Source organism: Leptopilina boulardi, unplaced genomic scaffold (assembly GCF_019393585.1).
Source record: "Leptopilina boulardi isolate dan_hultmark-lab unplaced genomic scaffold, ZJU_Lbou_2.1 LbouV2_166, whole genome shotgun sequence".
Classification (NCBI taxonomy): Eukaryota; Metazoa; Arthropoda; class Insecta; order Hymenoptera; family Figitidae; genus Leptopilina; species Leptopilina boulardi.
Genome location: NW_026137714.1, coordinates 457502 through 476460, shown reverse-complemented (window position 1 = coordinate 476460; position 18959 = coordinate 457502).

Below are 18959 nucleotides of genomic sequence, written 5' to 3'. Positions count from 1 at the left end.
ATTTTAAAAATTTCCGAAATCTTCCGAACCATGGGTATAAAAACCATTATTTAACATTCTCTTAAAATAAAAATTGTTTTACAAAACTTTCTTTCAAAAATGAACAAAATCTTCCGAACGATGGGCCCATAAAAATCGATTTTTTCAATTCCCAAAAAAAAAATTCTTTACACAACCTTCTTTTGAAAACTTCTGAAATCTTCCGAACCATGGGCATAAAAAATCATTATTTTCCATTCTCTGCGAAATAAAAATTGTTTTACAAAACTTTCTTTCAAAAATGAACATAATCTTCCGTACCATGGGCCCATAAAAATCGGTTTTTTCCAATTCGAAAAAAAAAATTCTTTACACAAACTTCTTTGGAAAATTTCTGAATTCTTCCGAACCATGGGCATAAAAATATCATTATTTTCCATTTCCCAAGAGACAAAACTTACGTTACTTAATGTTCTTTTTCCAATTTCCGAAAGCTTCCGAACCATGGGCCCATAAAAATCGGTTTTTTCCAATTCCCAAAAAAAAAATTTCTTTACACAACCTTCTTTTGAAAATTTCTGAAATCTTCCGAACCATGGGCATAAAAATATCATTATTTTCTGTTCCCCGTAAAATAATAATTGTTTTTATTAACCTTCTTTGAAAATTCCTGACATCTTCCGAACCATGGACATAAGAAAATCATTATTTTCCATTTCCCAAGAGACAAAACTTAGTTTACTTAAGCTTCTTCTTCCAATTTCCGAAATCTTCCGAACCATGGGCCAATAAAAATAAATATTTTTCATTTCCCGAAAAAAACATTGCTTTACATAACCTTATTTTTCCAATTTCCGAAATCTTCCGAACCATGGGCATAAAAAATCATTATTTTCCATTTTCTGCGAAATAAAAATTGTTTTACAAAACTTTCTTTCAAAAATGAACAAAATCTTCCGAACCATGGGCCCATAAAAATCAGTTTTTTCCAATTCCCAAAAAAAAAATTTCTTTACACAACCTTCTATTGAAAATTTCTGAAATCTTCCGATCCATGGGCGTAAAAATCATTATTTTCCATTTTCTAAAAAATAAAAATTGTTTCACAAAACTTTCTTTTTAAAATTTCCGAAATCTCCCGAACCATGGGCATAAAAATATCATTATTTTCTGTTCCCCGTAAAATAATAATTGTTTATATTAACCTTCTTTTGAAAATTCCTGAAATCTTCCGAACCATGGGCATAAGAAAATCATTATTTTCCATTTCCCAAGAGACAAAACTTACTTTACTTAATCTTATTTTTCCAATTTCCGAAATCTTCCGAACCATGGGCCAATAAAAATAAATATTTTTCATTTCCCGAAAAAAACATTGCTTTACATAACCTTATTTTAAAAATTTCCGAAATCTTCCGAACCATGGGCATAATAATATCATTATTTTCTGTTCCCCGTAAAATAATAATTGTTTATATTAACCTTCTTTTGAAAATTCTTGAAATCTTCCGAACCATGTGCATAAGAAAATCATTATTTTCCATTTCCCAAGAGACAAAACTTACGTTACTTAATGTTCTTTTTCCAATTTCCGAAAGCTTCCGAACCATGGGCCCATAAAAATCGGTTTTTTCCAATTCCCAAAAAAAAAATTTCTTTACACAACCTTCTTTTGAAAATTTCTGAAATCTTCCGAACCATGGGCATAAAAATATCATTATTTTCTGTTCCCCGTAAAATAATAATTGTTTTTATTAACCTTCTTTGAAAATTCCTGACATCTTCCGAACCATGGACATAAGAAAATCATTATTTTCCATTTCCCAAGAGACAAAACTTAGTTTACTTAAGCTTCTTCTTCCAATTTCCGAAATCTTCCGAACCATGGGCCAATAAAAATAAATATTTTTCATTTCCCGAAAAAAACATTGCTTTACATAACCTTATTTTAAAAATTTCCGAAATCTTCCGAACCATGGGCATAAAAATCATTATTTAACATTCTCTTAAAATAAAAATTGTTTTACAAAACTTTCTTTCAAAAATGAACAAAATCTTCCGAACCATGGGCCCATATAAATCGGTTTTTTCCAATTACCAAAAAAAAAATTCTTTACACAACCTTGTTTTTAAAATTACTGAAATCTCCCGAACCATGGGCATAAAAATATCATTATTTTCTGTTCCCCGTAAAATAATAATTGTTTTTATTAACCTACTATTGGAAATTTCTGAAATCTTCCGAATCATGGGCATAAAAAAATCATTATTTTCCATTTCCCAAGAGACAAAACTTACTTTACTTAATCTTATTTTTCCAATTTCCGAAATCTTCCGAACCATGGGCCAATAAAATTAAATATTTTTCATTTCTCGAAAAAAACATTGCTTTACATAACCTTATTTTAAAAATTTCCGAAATCTTCCGAACCATGGGCATAAAAAATCATTATTTTTCATTCTCTGCGAAATAAAAATTGTTTTAAATAACCTTCTTTTTAAAATTACTGAAATCTCCCGAACCATGGGCAGAAAAGTATCATTATTTTCTTTTCCCCGTAAAATAATGATTGTTTTTATTAACCTTATTTTGAAAATTCCTGAAATCTTCCGAACCATGGGCATAAAAAATTATTTTTTATAACTCGGTGCAAATAAGAGCTCCATAATTCAAAAGAGGGCTCTTATTTGCACCTTGTTACAAAAAGTATCGTTCGTAACTTGTGTTAAAAGTTGCCGATTTTTGAACTAGCACTTTTTTTGGAACAAACTGTAGGCGAAGCGAGGCGCATTCGACGGCCGCAAGCTGCCGTTACCTTTTGCTTTCCTTCAGGCCATTCATTTCTTCTAAAACTAAAAATTTATTTATACAATTTTACATTCTTAAGTTTGACTATAAATATTTTTTATTATGTTATTTAATTTACATTTTTTTCTTTCTAAATTTTATAAAATTTTAAATAACCGCGCGATACTTATGCGCATGTCACTCTCATTCGAGTTTCGTCTTCGACCATTCGAGAGTTTCTCGAAATGTTTTTTTTAGAAAGGTATCTTCGGTACTCAGTTGTTTCGACAAAATCTCTTTTCTCCAAAGCTTGTTTTGTCCACTGTTTTTAAACTTCAGAGTGCTCGGTTTGTAGCAATGAAAACAAAACATGCAGAAAGCCATGCGCGCTTGGAAAAGTGGAAATGTCGGTAAATAAAACATGAAATAGTGAATCTGATCAACAGATGGAGCAATAAGTGTGATTATTGAAATGTCAAAACAAATAATGTTTTGAAAAATCAAAACAAACGGAGCGACGGACGGCAAAGTGAAACTATATGAATAATTTTACCAATTAAAATTCATAACGGTAATTATCATTATTTCAAATAACCTACAATAAGTAAGTAAATTAAAAAACATTTATAATTTATTTTTTACAATAAGAAAATATTTATTTTCAGTGACTAATTCAGAGGTTAGTGCAACTTATTTGAAAAATCTTTTGTACCATTGGTGTTGAGGAAAAATTATTTTTTACATTTTAAAAATAAGTCTACATTTTATCACAAAAAATTTTTTTTAAATAAACATAGGAACAGGTAAGAGCCAAATTATTATGATTGTTAATTAAATAAATAAATTATTGAACAATTACTATAATTATTAATTATTAATGATAATTAAATATTAATTAATAAAATATTATTAATTAATTATTTTTTTTTTGGGAGGGGGGATGAAATGTTCAATTAGTAATTAATTAATTATTGAATAATTATTATAAAATTAATTAATTCCCGTTAATTATGACAACAAATAAATTATAATTATTATTAATTAATTAATTAATTAAATATTAATTATTATTAATTATAAGTATCAAAATTATAATTATTATTATAATTAATAAATATTTATGTTTAAATTTATTCATTTACTTAATTCACATTTTACATTTTAAAAATACTTGTCAAATTTTTTTAGAATTGAAAATCTCTTAAAATTTTTGCATTTGGATCAAGGAAAAAGAAAATAAAATTTTTTTGACAACTCTGATTATTCTAAATTTTATTGAATTTAAAATTTAATTATTCAAAGATTTAATCATTTACATATTTAATTAGGTTTTTCAAATTTCAATCAATTAATAATTTTATTACTCCAAATTTTAATCAATTTAAATTTTTCCTTTTTTTATGAAAACATTCCTTGATACAAATTATGTACATTTAATTAATCAAAATTTGAAGTCATAAAAATTCAAGTTTTTTAATTTTTTATGAATTTAAGATTCAATTATTTAACATAAAAAAACACTTTAATTTATTTTCAAAAAATTTTTTTTTATCACAATTTAATTATTGTCAATTTTAATTGCTGAAAATTCCTTTACATAATTCAGACAATAATTTTTTTGTTTGTCGAATTTAATTTCTGCACGTAAAATGGTAATTTTAGAACCTTGAAAATTTCTTAAAAACCTAGAAAAAACATTGAATTGGACGTAAATTTTATTAGCCAATTTAAGCGGCCACTTTGTATTTGCTGGGCTAGTGGAAAAAAGGACACCTCTGATGTCGCATAAAAAAGAGGACACCTCGCTTTTTGGTTGAAAAACGTGACACGTTGAAGATTATATTTTTTGGAAAAATGTTTTGGTTGCTAGCATCCATATTTATTTTTTTTCTCTGTGAACTAGAATAAATTATATATAAATTTAAAATTATATTTAATGAAAAATAAATAAATATCTGTAATCTAAGTGCTAGCAATCAAAACATTTATTTCAAAAATATTATTTTCAACGAGTCATGTTTTTCAATTCAAACGCGAGGTGTCCTCCTCTTTAAAGCGAAATCTGAGGTGTCTATTTTTTTCCATTAACCTAGTGTATTAATAATAAAATTCTTATTCTTTAACGGTATTTATATAAAGTACAATAAATTGCAAAATTAGGAAAAAAATGAAACATTGTAGGTGCATTCTGTAAAAAGTTGGTTTATAACTATGAAAATTTGTTTAAAAATTGTTTACATAATAATAAAGTTTTTATTCTTTATTGGTATTTTTATAAAGTTTAGAAAATTGTAAAATTTGGATAAGAATGAAACTTTCTAAGTGCATTGTGCAAAAAGTTTGTTCCTAACAACAGCAATTTGTTTAGAAATTCCCGTGTAGAAATTGAATCTGGGCGCTAGCCATAGCCCTGTTAGGAGCCCAGCTTAGAGCTGGGACCCGGCTAGCGCCCGACTTGCATCAGGGCTAACCTGGGCTTTTTCTGCACGGGTTGTTTAAATGATGATTGAGTTGTCATTTTTAGCAGTATTTATATAAACTTTAATAAATTGCAAAATTTGGAAAAAATTGTTTATTTGTTGGTGCATTTTGTAAAAAAGTTGGTTTAAGTTTCCAATCATGTATTTTTCTTTTTTTTTTGAAATGTCACTAGTTTTTGAATTTAAATTGACAATATATTGATTTTCATTTTTTTTGGTTTCTATGACGAGTTGGTTGTTTATTTATTTGAGAAACATGGAGCAACGAAGTGTTTAAAGTTGTTCTTCAATTAAAAAAAATGGATATACCAAAAAATAGACAACAAAGAGTTCCAAGCAAACCGAAAATTTTTAATTTCACTCCGCGAGAAGGTCCATTGGATCATTATAAAGGATCCAATCGCTGCTATGGTGATCCTGACAGACGTTATGTTAAACACTCGACAGTTTATGCGGATAAAGAGAAAACAGAGGTTTCACATGTATATGTATTACTGAAATTAATGAAATAACGATTTTCTGTTTAATATATATTTTTTCCATATTTTTGAAAAATAAATTTAAAAAAAAATGACTTTTTTATATTTTTTTAAATATTTTTTTTTAAATATACTCCAAAACAAAAAAATATTAAATTTTCAAAAAAAAATTTTTTTTTGACTTTTTAAATTGACAATTTCCATTTTTTTTATAAACACCTTACAATGTTGTTTTTCATATATATTTTTTACACATTTTTTAAAAAATGTCTTTTTTTTAGAATAAGACTCAAAGAAATTAATTTTTTTATAAACCACTTGACCGATGACAATGAAAATTATATACGCAATAAACATAAGTAAGAAAATAAAGAAAAAAATTTCAAAATTATTATCAAAAAATAATCTAAAAAAAAATTTGAAAATTAATTTTTTTTTTTAAATACCTTACGATGTCCTCCTTTAGGGTCAATCGGGGTAAATCCGAACGCTTTTAGTAAGTTTCAACAATAACATAAGTTTTTTCTTTAAAAAAAAAATACTTCCGGTATTCTGGTGCATGAAGTTGTTACTTTACTTCCATAGAACAATTTTATGGGGTAGAAAAAATTTTTGATAAATTACAATCGCAGGAAACTTAGCGTTCGTATTTACCTCGATACTTTGCAACTTTCCTAAAATATGGGGGTAAATACGAACGCCACTGTATTTCAGAAAAATCTTAGGGAAAATAAATTTAAAGTATTGCAATTGTTAAACTTATATAAAAACTCAAAAAAAATACGATAATAAACCTATTATGTAATAATGCATCATATATAAATACAAAAATCAAACAGGTTAAAAATTAAAATGCATTACACAATTAAAACCTTCAATAACTTTATCAAATCATAACGGATTTTTGCAAAACTTGGTACAGAAAGTATTTTGGAGTGATTGAATGTAAATACAAAAATAAAAGTCAAATTTTTTAAATTCAAAATGGCGTACTTTCCTAAAACTTATTTTTAAAAATGATCAAATTTGCTAACCCTGAAACCCCCCGAGTATCAATTTTCGAGCGAATCCAATGAATTTATTAATTCTCGTCCGCCATTTTGAATTTTGAAAAACTGACTTCAAATTGGTAATCAGCGACCCCAAAAACCGTAGAATACCAAATTTTATTAAGATCCTGAAAAACTTTTTTCAACAAACCATTTGGCAAAAAAATTGAAACACTCCTTCGAGAGAACAGAGATTAAGTTTCTGCTTATTAATTACTAACGAGGATACGTATAGAAAGAAAAACTTTTTTCTATGTACTTTTATAATGTTAAAATAATAGTGTAATCAAATAAAAACAATTTTGTGTGGCTTTGATGTAAAAAAAAATTATTAAAAATACCGTTCGGATTTACCCCAGTTTTCCAATTTTCTTGGGTAAATACGAACGGTCTGATATTATTAATAAAATTTTACAGAAGGCAAAAATCAAATATAGTTTCTGTTCTAGTATTCATAACAAACAATTATAAATAATAAAATGAATTTTTAGCTTCTTTTTCTTGAAATACGAGACAAAATACTGAAAGAGTGTCATCTTTGATTTTCAATCTTTTTTGCAATACTTGTTATCTTTGTTTATGCTGTTGCTAATTAACAAACAAAAAATGGGATAATACTTAGAATCTCTTCAAGAGGATCTGAGGTAAAAATTCTCATATCGAACTTATTTTTAAAAATTTTAATTAAGCTGAAATAATTAGCGTTCGGATTTACCCCCCGTTCGGATTTACCCCGACTGACCCTATATATATATTGAACGATTATTTATGTTTGTAACATGTTTAAGGGGTTTCCTAAATTTTTTTGGTCAAAAAAATCGAATTTTTTTTTCTTTATTTTTTGATAGGAAAGTATGTTAAGAATGTGTGGTTAAATCATTAGATCGTAATTCGCTCATAATCTTAAGTTATTTAACAAAATACATATATATATATATATATATATATATATATATATGCGTCTACAGATCGTATAATTAACCCTTTCGTGTCCACGATAAACCGAGCGAATGGATTTGCTTGAAATTCGTTACTCGGGGGGTTATTGGGGTCTCTGATTACGAATTTAATGTCAGATTTTAAAAATTCAAAATGGCGGATCCAATATGGCTGACAAGTTTTTTAAAAAGTGTTTAGATTGGCTCGAAATGTCCTACTCGGGGGTTTATGGGGTCGCTGATTACGAATCCGGTGTCCATTTTTCAAATTTCAAAATGGCGGATCCAATATGGCGGACGAGTTTTTAAAAAATGCTTGGATTTGCTTGAAATTTACTACTTGGGGGTTTTTGAGGTCGATGATTACAAATCTGATGTCATATTTTAAAAATTCAAAATGGCGGATCCAAGATGGCGGACAAATTTAAAAAATGCTTGGATTGGCTCAAAATTCTTACTTAAAGGGTTTATGGGGTCGCTGATTACGAATATGATGACAGAATTCGAAAATTCAAATATAAAAAAGGTTTTTTGGTTTGCTGATAATAAACCCGACATGGTCATGGACCCAGTACGGACAATAAATCATATTCATATCATTTCATCATTTTCGAGCAAATCCGATTAGTTTTAAAATTTTTCGTCCGCCATATTGGATCCGCCATTTTGAATTTTTAAATTCTGACATCATATTCGTAATCAGCGACCCCAAAAACCCCCGAGTACCAAGTTTCGAGTAAATGCAATTGATTTTTAACTTTCATGTCCGCCATATTGGATCCGCCATTTTGAATTTTTAAAATCTGACATCATATTCGTAATCAGCGACCCCAAAAACCCCTGAGTAAGAATTTTCAAGCTGATTTAGTTACTTCTGCTTGACTAATTATAACCTTTTGATATCAAAACTTTAAACGCTTTTTTCTCAAAACACTATATTTAAAAATGGTAACCAGTAGAACTCAAAAACCGTTTGACCGATTTAAAAAATTCAAGTTGCATTCGATTCAGTGGAAGTTTTTGCAGGTCCTAAACCTCTAATATATTGAAAATATTCAATAAGCAGGTTTTTGTGAGTGATTGATTGTCAAAAAAATTGTGTTTTTTCAGTTTTTTGGGTTCCAAAGCTTGCCATTTTTTTAATTTTTGATTTTTTTTAATATCTCGAGGTTTAGGACCTGTATTAGGTCTTAAACTTTAAAATCACGTTTGATTTTTTTATTTTAGATGATTCTGCGATGAGCTACAGTGGTTACCGTAAAGGACTTTGATTTTGACCAGTGTACATAGCGACCTCTGTAGAAGGAGCATAATAATATTTTTTAAGATCGCAATTTTTTTTTAAATAGTTCTTGACGTATATAGTAACATGTAAAAACTTTTGATCAATTATATTTTAAAACTTATGAGTACACAATCTTTTAAAAACCTTCTATTTTAGGGCAAAAAAATTTAGGAAACCCCTTAATTTTCACTGTAATTCGTCAATTTTTTTTCGAGAAAAATGAGTTGTATTTTTTTCCTCAAAAAAGTTCTTTTTTAAAAAAATTACTTTTTTTAAAAAATATTAAAAATAGATTATAGAAGACATCGTAAGGTATTTTCTACAAAAAGAATTGGAGTTATCGCTTAAAGAAAGGTAAATTTTTTTTTTTTAATTAAAAACTTTTTTTGGGAATATATTTTTTTTAATTAAATTTTTTTTAATCGTCTTATGTTTATAACATATTTAATTTTCATTTTAATCAGTTAATTAGTTTTCGATAAAAATGAGTTTTTTTAGTTTTCTCTCCCCCCCCCCCCTACTCCTAAAGCATGTCTTTTTGGGGATTGAAAATTGCAGAAATTTATACTCATATAGGTAGCAATATGTGGTACTAATATGAGCTTTATAGGTGCGGGGTCAACTTTTGCATGATTATCCCTCCATGCACTTTTGATTTAAAGAAAGAGGTAAATAAAAATGTATATTTTCTGTAATGGAAGTGCTTTCAAGTGGTTTTATATTACAGTATCAGATTATTATGAGATCACACTTTTCTGTAGAATAAAAAATTATTTAAACTAAAAAAATTTAAAAATAAACATTTTTCCTCTAAATTTTTTGAAATATGATGAAGTGAAGATTGAGACTTGAAAGAAGAAATTTTGCCAATATTGCAATTGAATGTTTTTATATGTATTTTTTAATTTTTTATAATAATCTGAATTTCACATATTTTAAATAAAGTATATTTATTTTTTGAATTTATTTTAGAATTAATTTTCTACAGAACTCAAGTGGAAAGATTTCCAAAAGTAATTTCTGGAAATTTTACTGAAATCTTTCTACATAAGAGTTGAAATAACTTTTATAAACTAACGTGTCTTTATTTCCTCTTGAAAAATGCAAGATATTTTGTATTTTGTTAGACTAAAAACCGTCTTGTAAAATATACGCAAAACTTGATTTTATTTAGATTTTTTAAAGAAACTACTAAAATTTAATTTTCTTTGATCTAAAAAATAAATTTTTTCTTAAAAAATGTATTTTCAAAATTTTTGAACTTTTTTATTTAAAAATGTTATTTTCGGTGTATGTTTCAACATTTTATATTTTTATTAGTACTTTTGACAAAATTCATTTACTTTTCAATTTTAAATCTTCTTAAATTCAAATAATTTTTAATAATGTAAACAATTCATCTCTTAAAATCCATTTATTTTTAACAATTTAAACTGCAAATCTTCCATAATTGAATTATTTAAAACATTTCGCAATTAAAAATTCTATAAAATTCAATTATAGTGAAAATTTTTTAATAATTTTTATCAGTTTTAATTAATAAAAATGTTCCGTTTAAATATTTTGTATTTAATTTATTTAATACAATGAAAACTGTGGCTCTTCTAAAATATAATGCCAAAAAAATTGTGAATTACAAAATTCTGTAAAATTTAATTGGGGGCTGTTCATAAATTAAGTAAGAGTTTTTTTTTTAAATTAGACCCCCCTTACTCATGTCAGATTTTTTACATACTTTAGTGCCATTTTTTCTCTTGTATGTTAGAAATACTGTAGCCTCCTTTCTCCTAAAAGTTTTACGTAATTAATGAATATCCCTTATTGTCTAAAATTTGTCAACACAGCTTTAGAAATTGAAATTGACTAAAATTTTAAGTTCAAATCCAATGAAATTTAATTGTTAAATAAAATTTAAGCTATTTGTTTTTTATATTGGTATCTAATTTCATAAAAATGTAAAATACTTGAATTTGTATTGCTAAAAATATTAATAAATTAAATTTAAATTTTTTATATAAATTAATATTTTGATAAAGAAAATATTAAATTGATTAAAATCTGTATTAATTAAATTATTAATTGCTTATAAGTTATAATAATTGAATTTTAAAATGATTAAAACTTGGAATATTTGAATGTTTAACTCATTAAAGTTTTGAATAATCATAGTTGTTACTAAAATTTTATTTATTTTTTCTCTGACCCAAATGGAAAAGTTTGAAGGGATTTTCAATAATATAAACAATTAAACAAGTATTTATAAAAGTTAAAATAAAATTAAAATTTTTAAATTATTTAATGTTTGTAGTATTTAGGTAATTATGGAGATAAGCGCCTTCTCTTAATTTTCGTTGTTTTTTTTCGGACGAAATTTTTATTGACTTATTTTAGCATAAAAATAAATAATCAGGTGGGGAAGACGGAAAAGTTGATTACCGGAAGTCAGGGATGGAAAACATTCATAAAGAATGCAGTTTTTTGGAGTTATCTCTACAAATATAAAAAATATCGAAAAATGCTTTAGACAAAAGTTGTAGCTCTTGTAAAAATACGTCTTTTTTGTTCTATACTCATTCTACCAGAATTGAATAGTTTACGATATAAATACAAAATAGTTGTTGCACGTTGTAACTGTAATACAGTTAACACAATGTATCTTGCATGGGGCTATAAGTCTTCCCAATATTTGTTACGCGGTCTTCGGTCGTGTAATAACAATTAAGGGGACACATAGTTCGTCGCAGTCGACTTTGGTCATAAAATACTTTTGGGGCACAAGGACCCCCCTCAAAGGTTTTTTGGAAGCTTTTGTTTCTGAGTGTGCCGAGCTAATAAGGCAACGCGGCGAAGGCCGCGTAATAAACCTTGGGGGGGAACTTATAATTAATCGCAGTCGACGTTTGGTCATAAAATACTTTTGGGGCACAAGGACACTCCTTCTAAGCTTTTTAAGTTCCCCAATGTATGTTATGCGGCCTTCGGCCGCGTTGCCTTATTAGCTGTGTAAACTCAGAAACACAAGCTTTCAAAAAACCTTGGAGGGGGGTCCTTGTGCCCCAAAAGTATTTTATGACCAAAAATCGACTGCGATAAACTATAAGTTTCCCCAACGACCGAATACTGCATAGCAATTATTGGAGGAAGATAAATAAAAAAAATTGCATTTTTCATGAATGTTTTCCATTCCTGACTTCCGGTAATCAACTTTTTCGTCTTCCACCACCTGATTCTTTATTTTTATGCTAAAATAAGTCCAAGAAAATTTGGTCGGAACAAAAATAACAAAAATTATGAGAAGCCGCTTATCTGCATAATTGCCTTTAATAAAAGTTTTATATTTTCGGGTATTGTTGATAAAATTCTTTGATTTTTCCCTCATATTTGTTTGACTTCCCTGATAAATAATATTTTCCTCGCGTTTTCTTGACTTTTCTGACACATGGCAACTCTGATAAGTTTCAGGCAGATTGTAGGTCAGGGCGTTGAATTATAATAATTTAGAAATTTCAGTTTGACGCATAAACAACTGAACAATTGGAATGAGCTGGGAAAAATTTTTTCTTATCAAGGCAATTTAAAATGACATAAAATATCAAAAATATATTCCATATCTCAAATGTATGCAATTAACATATCCAAATTGTGCACTGAAAGACTCTCTCAGGTGTGAAAGCAAACACGGCCCAATATTGGCAAATTTAATTACAAAATTTGCATATTTTAACCTTTTTACCATTGTTGATTCATAATTAGTATCTGACTCACAACTGGTACATGAACATTTATTTATTTTAGGAATATGTATTGCGCTTATTATAAACATCCCCATTATTGTCCGGGAAAAGGGAAAATATATCCATCCCAACCAGACAAGATTGAAGTGACAAACAACAACCACACATGTCAACCCGATATAAAACAATGTGAACTAAACACAAAATGTTTTAATGCGTCCACGTCGTCAGTCGCTCCACCTCTTGCAATAGTGCGGTCTGTAAAGACTAGGTATGAATAATACACGGAAAGAAAGCTATGGTTGGAGCAACCATATATATTGAAAAATATCGGATATCAATATTATATGGATGCTACATCCATTTTTATAGTTGACATATTCATTTCTATAGTTGGCACATCCATATTCTTGAATTTCCATGCAAATCGCAGATATGGATGTGCCAACCATAGAAATGGATATGTCAACTGTAAAACTGGATGTTGCAACTAATAAATGGATGTAGTATCCATATTAATATTGATATCCCATATTTTTCAATATATATGGTTGCTCCAACCATATCATTTTTTTCTGTGTACCCAAAATTTTTAAATAAGAAAAATAATCAAATTAATTACAAAATGAAAAGAATATATGAGATGTTTCACGTCAATTATGTCATTTTTCTGTACATAATTGTATAACTGATGGTATACCTTCGAGTATGAAGCGCCATGGGTTGTGATCAACCAAGTTAAGTATCCCTAATTATGGTTATCATCTAGATGGATGACCCACTGGGAATGAGTATGGCCCGGTGGATTTTAACATTTTTCAAGTTATTATATCAAACAGAAGGTTTGGCATGGAAGTATATCAATATATGTGACGCTCCATGAGAGAAAGGACCTATCCCCGAAATGACATTAGGCTCAGTTCTCATGCTCTGCGCACGAGAAACTGAACCCAACGTTATAGTGGGGATAGGTCCTTTCTCTCGTGGAGCGTCACATATATTGTCCATTATTGTCCGATGCATAACACCGAAACTCATTTTGTGATAAACCGATTGTTCTGTGCATACGTTTTATTTAAGTTTCCTTAACCATAGAACGTCCAAGCGCTTGTCCTGCTGGAAGCCTCTTCCAGTAGGCCACTTGGACAGATTATCATGGCCTGCTGGAAGGCCAAAGCTCCGCACACTATCTTTGGCCTACCGGAAGGCCATGACATGGCCTGCTGGAAGGCCATGGTAGTAATTTTCAAAAGTAAGCTATTTAAATAAGTTTTATAATTTATTTTTTAATATATTTATGAAAAATAAAATATAAAATAACAAATAATAATATATAATAAAAATAAATTAAAAAATACAAAGAAAGTATAAAAATTTTACGTTTTTGCCTATAAAAAGGTATTATTTCGATGATAATTAAAGTCCCAACTTCATTAAGCTACCCAGCCCTGACATTTCAATTTAGAGCTTTCGTCTTAAATGCACTGAAAAGCTTGTTTCTTTGGCTTTCCAACGATATGCTACACTTTATATTTATCTTAATCTATATTAATTTTATAAGGCTCTGAAATAGGGCCTACCAGCAGGCCACGCTTGGTCTGCTGGAAGCCTCTTGGACGTTCTATGGTTAAAGTCGTAATCCAAAGAGAACCATTTTTTTATCCCACATAGCACGGAAGCTTGCATTAAGCTTGCGGCAAGCTTACCAATATTATCACTTTATACTCTGGTATTATTCATGACCACTATAATATAAATTAAAGCCGTTTTATAATTTTAAAAGACTTTATTGTTAATAATTTTCAATTTTTTGTCAGTTTATTTGTCATAGTATGGCCGGCACATTAAATTTTTTAAAAGGACTAATTTTAATCGTTAGATATATTAAGAATGAATATTTTGAAATCTTATACGTTCAAATTTTTATAATTACGTACAGAGCAATGATCCACTTTAAATGGAACGTTCATATATAAATTTTTCATGTATTAGTGTGGCATTAATGTTAACATTGAAATATTTAGCAATGTTGAATTGAGTACGGTGGAAACGAATAAAGCTATGACCGATAAAGTTCGAGTGTGGAAAAACTCCTTGATTCCTGGTGTTCCAACTCACTTGGTTAATCTTCCCTCAGTTTTAAAAAATGAAGCTTGGAAAAAGACCTTAGGATACGAGATTAGCGTTGAGGGAGAAATTGTAAACTCCACAAATATTGTAAATGAGTCAATTGAAATTGACTCAGTTGTAGACGATGATGGATTCATGTCTGTAATTTTTTTCAATAAAAATTTGGGTGATTCTTGTTGTTCGACAACAGCCTTGAATGTGGACGGAACATTCAGGACGATTCCAAATTTACGTGGAGTTTTCCAATTGATTACGTTGATGGCAGCCATTAACAAGAAGGTAAGTAATTACTTCCTTTTTTAATTTTTCAATAATACACTGTACATGTAGAGGTCCATTTATCATCTTCTAGTAACGATGTATTAATGTATCATGTAGCATTGTGGACTCCAGATTCGTATTTAACAGAAAGGTTTCCTTTGGTTAAACTAGGTTGTATTTATTCTGTAAAAAATTATTAAATTTTAAAAATCTATACAGTGACGTTAAGATTTTCAACATCTATGTCTATTTTTATTCAATTTATCCGCCCCCCCTCTCCTCCCAGTGCAGAAAATTTAACCATAATCTAGCTGCCCTGCCGTAACGCGACCGGTGACATAGGAGTTTTCCTCATTTTCTCAATACTGAAAATTACAAGTAATTGAGGGGCCTTATGTGGAGTTATGGCATCTAGTGTGTCATTGTATGAGGACAGTTATTTATTTATCTAAAATTTATAAATGGAAAGTCAATTACAATTTTTTATTTATAGTTTCATTATTAAAATTGAAAGCAAATTACATTTTGGTAATTTTAATTATCAAAGGAGCTACGATAGAGTGCCTTCTTGGGGTAAGCCTGGCCTGACTCTGGTTGAGGCTATTAGATCGGTGCCAAATGGATAAATCCGACTAGGATCTGAGTGAAAATGAGGAATCAAAGTGTAAATTTTTTCATGGATATTTATGCAAAACCAATCTTAAATATTCAATGTATTGAAGGGTTTCACAACTAAATATATTTCGTATAATTTTCTTTTATTTCTAAAACAATGAATTAATTGTAGATAGTAATATTGGATTTTTTTTTCTTCAATTAAACATGATTTTAATCCTCTAGAAGAACACATGGGATCAGCTTGACACAAATATTTTGAACGTTTTATACTTTTCAATAAAAATTCATAAATACCTGGAAAATTTTTTATTCCATCTTGGTCTCCAAAACTTGATCTTAATTTTTTGTAGACAACTCCTTTTCCTTTTGTTATTTAATTTCAATTAATTTTTAGGGAATAGCATTCATTTGGGTTTTAACTGGGAGAAAATCCCAGTGTAGTTATGAGGCCATTTTTCGCAAAATCAAGACACTTTTTCCAAATCTCAAACCAGATTTAGTGAAGTGTGATTTTGAAGTTGGACTGATGAACGCAATTGAAAGCGTATTCAAAACCCTCGTTCAAGGATGCTTGTACCACTTTGTGGATGTAATATTTTTTATTCTATTCTTGTATAAAATTTAAACTTAAAATTTAGCTGAAAAAAATTATTATCATTTCACATTTTTATTGTATAGAACATCGCAACTTTCGAGAAGGATTGCCACTTGGTTGACATAATCAACAAATGTAAAGATGCGCGAGATTTTTCTTTTCGGTTGAAGAACATTCTTCTTCTACCAGCAGATGACATTGAGCCGGTGTATTATTTGATGAAAGAAAAACTACTGTCACACACCGAACCAATCGTCATTAACGAGGTAGAAGAAAATGGAGAAAAGGTCTCCATCACCGCAACGATCGACAATATTTTCCAAAAATATTTCGATTACTTTGAAAATTATTATCTGCGAGTGATTACAGCGGATAGATTGTCCGTATTTCAAGAGCCCACGCGAACAGACAATGATCTCGAAAGGTACCATCGAGATTTGCCAATGTTTTTCGGTATTCGTCCAGCCACATCAGTCTTTCTTGGTAATAATAAATTTTATGTCATGTAAAAAATGAAAAATTTACGTCAAAATAAAATATTAAAGTTAGATAGGACAGGATAATTTTTCGTAATGTTTTTGAAAAAATTCCAACTTTTTATATTTTATACTGTTAATTTTTTTTTAATTGTTAATTTCTGTTCGTTATAGACCAAACCCGAAAATAGAAAAGCCCTAAATTTTCGGGTCGGGTTTTGAGTTTTCGGCTTTTTACACAAGTATTAAATGTTTCAATTTTCAGTTTAATAGGTCAAAAATTTTAAAACTTAAAGGGCATAGTAATTTTTTCATAATTTTCATTATAAAATCCAATTATTTACTTCTTCATTCATAAACACAATATTGAATCGTTTTCGCTATAGTTTTCTTGAATTGTACGCGATAAAATACAAATGTGTATTAAATTAAAGTTCACTATGTATAAAATTTTAAAAGTTAGGAAACCATCTCTGTTTATGTTTAAAATGAAAGGGTAATTTTCTGGAATTTTTTCAAAAAATTATAAAAAAGAAAAACTATTTCCTCATAACTCACCACGATGATCTTCAATCGTGCTGACTATATTTTTCCTAATAAATATTTACGATTATTAAAATGAGACTTTATAAGTCCATATAAATTTTATAGTGGGACTGATAAAATTGATCCAAAATTGTCATTTTGAATATTTAACTGTGTCGAAACTTGGGCACAAGAAAATTCCTCAAACGCATGAGGCGAAAGTAATGGAAGAACGGATAGAAAAATTATCGAGTGAAATTCAAAAAAACATCGATCGCCGAATGGAACCTGCAAGAAGAAGGAAAGAAATTTTAAATGGAATGGATATTCTTGTGGGGGCGACTCGAAAGCTTATGGAGAGAATTGAACGTTCGCGAAATGAAGGTGAACATAAATTCGTGAAATATTACAAAATTGACCTCTATAGATATTACCATATTTTTCATATCCAAGGGCAACATTTTTTTTCTGAATTACATTTAAAAAAGTGTATTTCATTAAATTAATATTTTATTTGACTATTAAAAAGTGAATAATTATGTACTTGTGTGAAAAATGAAGAAAATTTTTTTTTTAGAAACCACCCCCCTTGGTGCAAAAAAAAAAATTTCTAAAAAAATTGATCCGAAAAAAATTGACTAAACAGGAACTATATGGTTTTTTTCGGGCTGTAGAAAGCAACAAAAAACATTTCTCAAAAACCACTCCCTTTGTAAAAAAACACCAATTTTAAAGAAATTGATACGAAAAAAATTGACTAAATATGATTTTCGGGCTATTTTCGAGCTCTCAAAATGAAGAAAAAACTTTTTCCAAAAAACAAACCCTTTGGTAAAGAAAGACCATTTCAATAAAATTGCTTCAAATAAAAAAATGATTAAACAGAAATTTATGGCTATTTTTAAGCTCTCAAAATGGACAAAACAACTTTTTTCAAAAACCAACCACTTGGTCAAAGAAACATCATTTCTAAAAAAATTGATCCTAATAAAAATTTAACTGAAAATTAATTTTGGGTTATTTTTGGGCTACCGAAATAAAGAAAAATTTATTGCAAAAGCCAACCCCTTGGTTAAAAAATACCAAATCTAAAACAATTGATCAATTTCATCGAACAAAAAATTGACTGCACGGGAATTTTGGGACATAATAATAATGATAATAATATTAATAATAATTAATTAATTAATAATAATAATAATAATTAATTAGAGGAAAATGATAAAGTTGAAGCAGTGATGCGAGAAAATAACGGAAGGGTGGAGTTAGTAAATATTCAAAAAACCTCATTCAAATGTCCATTGTGTGTAAGGGATTTTAAGAAACAGCATCATTTAAACATGCACTTCTCAAGGATACATCGTGGACAAGGTAATTTTGCCCGTAACATCCTCCACTCTCAAAATGTGTGTGAAATTTGAGGACATATGTTTACTAAAAATTAAATTATAACCACCTTAAAAAATTGAGGTAAAAGCGCTAGTGTAATATTTATTTTATTTGTTTTTAATTTTAAGGTCACTTGTGACCTACAGGTTAAAATTAATTTAAATCTAAGGGAAGATTCCACTCGTTTTTTTTTCAAAAAATCGAAAATTTTTATTTTTTATTTTTGGTTAGTA